General features: G+C 45.8%; 1 long non-coding RNA gene across 1 annotated transcript; it reads left to right on the plus strand.

Moving 5' to 3' along the window:
• Window positions 1-1,254: 1,254 nt before the first annotated feature.
• LOC140695290 (uncharacterized) lies at window positions 1,255-1,952 on the plus strand. The gene is made up of 2 exons (XR_012070982.1): window positions 1,255-1,495; window positions 1,704-1,952. It is a non-coding gene; the product is annotated as an uncharacterized lncRNA (long non-coding RNA).
• The last annotated feature ends 1,390 nt before the right edge of the window (window positions 1,953-3,342 follow it).

Below are 3,342 nucleotides of genomic sequence, written 5' to 3' on the forward strand. Positions count from 1 at the left end.
CTCAAATTTGGCAGCTGGGATCTTGGTCTCAGAATTAACTGTGGGGATATTTTGCGCTGGTTTCTTTGAGTTCTCTCAGCCAAGCATCTGCTGTGCACTCTTGTAAATCTCAGCACATCACCTTCAAACCCATGTCTCCTGTCCGCTTGAGAGTGTGCGTCCAAGTTAAACAGAGTTTCACCCTTGTTGCTCCATCACCAGGGGTCCGAACCTGCACTGGTTTCCATTCCCTGCTTTGCCTTCTCCTGCTTCCAGGTGTCCTGAGGCCTCATCCTGTCTTTGGGAGTAACAGACCTCTCTTCGGCCAGTGTCCTATGCTAAGGGCTGGGTGAGTGGATGTTTCCATTGCTCTGTACATGGGAGCGAGTGAGTGCAGGTTGCACTTCTTCTCTGCCAACTGGGCATCGATGAATCAACACTATCCAGATACATTTCACAGAAATGTGATATTTGCTTAGCTCTTTGTTTCTATACAGCCGTGGTGGGAGGGATTGTCCGAAGACAACTATTTTGACATTGTGTTGATATCCCATTTGCAGTCTTTAAGAAGTTTAACAGAACTCATTTACATGTTTTGGGAGTTATACGAAAATGGAGTTATTTTTTGAAACACACTAAATCGACCTAGAAGCCAGACTTGTCAATTTTGGTAACATTTTGTCAGCTCTACGGAAAAGCTAGACAGATAGAATGCAAACTAGCAGTCCAAACTGTTCAAGGGGTCATGTCAGCTCTTTAAGGTTGAAGCCTCCGAAACCAACAGGAACCATGAAATAACTTTTGGAAACATGGAATAACCCCCAACCTTGGATACACTTGTGCATGTGGTGCCCTGTATCCCAATGACACCTACTGGCCAATGTTGGCATTTCAAGGGGTAACATCCCTCTCTAGGAAAATACAAGAGGAAACAAACCAAATATATACATTTAGGTTTGAATCCAAAAGCACCTAGAGGCATTCTAGCTAGGAGAATCCTGCTGCAGTTATGCTAGTCTATTGAGAACCAGGTGTTTTTCTATCAGTGTTGAGAACGCTTAATCATCCGATCCTGTAGTTTAAAGCCATTTAACGCAACCAAGTCTGCACCCCCATGATATAGTGCCCCCGGGGGCTTGACTCAAGTGATAGACGATCCACATAAGCTGTGTCTTTAATGTCATTGGCGACTTTTACAGTTCAGTTCACTTTCTGACTTGTACTATTTACCTTCACTGTCTTGAAAAACTGAAGCCTAATACAGATTCATGTTCAGTCAAAGATTCCCCTCACTTACCACACTCCCTTCACCCCAGGGAAGACATAAACACAACATTTGCTGAATCTAGCGGAAGGACATCGTTTCTAGGTGTGAGCTAAGTATTCAATTTTATCTATTTCAGCCGAGACTATTTGACCTTGAAGGTGTTCACTGTTGTTCACAGAGAGTGAAGCTGGAGGAACTCTGATTCTAGGAGGGGCTTGCTCTTCTCGTAATGGCTTCATTGCAGCTCAGGTACTGATCCTTCAAAATGGATGCCTGAGTGGAGGGGAGGCAAGGGCAAGTGCTCACTAGCTAGGCCCAAACCTGGGAAAAGGCTTACCTGGGCTTGTTGAATTTTGGTCTGAATGGCTTGGGAATGCCCCTTGGGACGTGTGGATTCTCACGACCTCTTCCAAGAACAGGAGCGTTTTGATTATCTCTGCCATTTCTTCTCCTTCAGACGTCAGGGACCTTGGACCCGTTATTGGAGAAGAGAATTGAGGAACTTCCTCAAGTCCACGTTGGCACTCCGTATGTTTCTGCCTGTATCAGTGAGTTTCAATATGTCTCATGAATGTCTTTTGAGCCTGGTATCCTCTACAGCTGTCTCCACGCCAGTATTCTCCATTGTAGCAGAACATCTCTCATCCATGTGTTCGCATCTCTCCTCAATCCGTGCAGCCAGCTTACCGGCCAGCTTCTCTTCGTGTCTCCCCTAAAGTCGACTTCACCAGGACTGGGCAAGTCTGAAAGTACCTCGGAGCCTGACCAGTAAGCTGATGACAGGCAGATCTTCCACTGTCTGCCCTTTCAGGTTCTGGAAACTGACCTGTGACCTCAGGTCTTTGGGCAGCAGCAGTATCTCGAACTTACACAGCTTCCCGGACCAAAGACCTAAGCCAAGCTCCACAGAGGGCGGCAGCCCCTCCATCACACTGATCCACCCACAGAACTCTGCCCGGTTACCTAGGATCCAACAGCCACAACAAGCCTCGCGGTACACACCAACATTCCACCTGGAATCCAACCGCTAACTGCCATCCCCAATGGCTGCTGCATCTTGTCAGTGTTGGGGGAGGGGCTGCATCCGACGAGAGGTTCCTAAGGTAAATGTGATTCTACCCACTAGCGTCCCATGGGCCTTTCTTCTTCCCTCTTTCCTTTTGTTCAGAGCTCTATGCACCGTACCAATGGAGGGAAGTGTGTCCCTTTTCAGTTGATGGTTTCACACGTCTTTAAACTTTCTAACAGTTCACAGTACACAGGGACCCACTAAAGGAGACTTATGTTCCTATAATATCCGTACACCCGGAATACATATGCGTCGCCTGATTTCTGCTGAAACACCCACACTCTCAGGACATGGATCCATTGGATTCATGGGGGCTGAAATTCCAAGAAATGAAACCAACCCCAATGTGCACTTTGCTGTCGGTCTCTTTTGCACTTAGTACACTTTGGCAGAGCTACTTGCCTTTGTTATAGGCTTCTTACATTTCTTCTCTACGTAGCCTAGAATATGGCATTCCTTCATCCTGTTGGAAGACATACAAGTCTACATCACGGACTAGGAATCCATTTGATTCCAAATCGGCATTAGTGTTAGGTCACGATATGCTCTTATGAATCAAAATTTACGAATATGAATGCACGCTTCTGATTTCCGAATACAAGTGTGCTGAGTACATGCAAGCCACGATACTGGGTCGATGCGTTCTGAATGACCCTTGACCTCACCTTGAGTATTTTCTTTTGAATAATCATGGTTCCCTTTGTATATGTCAGCCAACCATACCATTTTGGTGCTTGTTTGTTGGTTTGATTCTTTGTTGGTCTTCTTCTCGCTTGTTTTGCAAACACGTCAGGCCATGCATCTCTCCTTTCGCTTCAAACAGAGTCAAATAAGCTGATTCACTTAAGAGAGTGCTTCCAATCACCTATGATTTCCTGCTTCCCTCTCCCATCTTTAGGGTTTTGATGTCCTCCTTAAGTTCTTCTTCTTTCTTCTCTGCCACACATGCTCTTCTTGCATTTCCAATAATGGTTTCTTCTTTCCATTCCATCTTGCTGCTTTTCTATTCAGGGGAGTTTTCTCAACC

This window comes from Vicugna pacos, unplaced genomic scaffold (assembly GCF_048564905.1).
Source record: "Vicugna pacos unplaced genomic scaffold, VicPac4 scaffold_195, whole genome shotgun sequence".
Lineage (NCBI taxonomy): Eukaryota > Metazoa > Chordata > Mammalia > Artiodactyla > Camelidae > Vicugna > Vicugna pacos.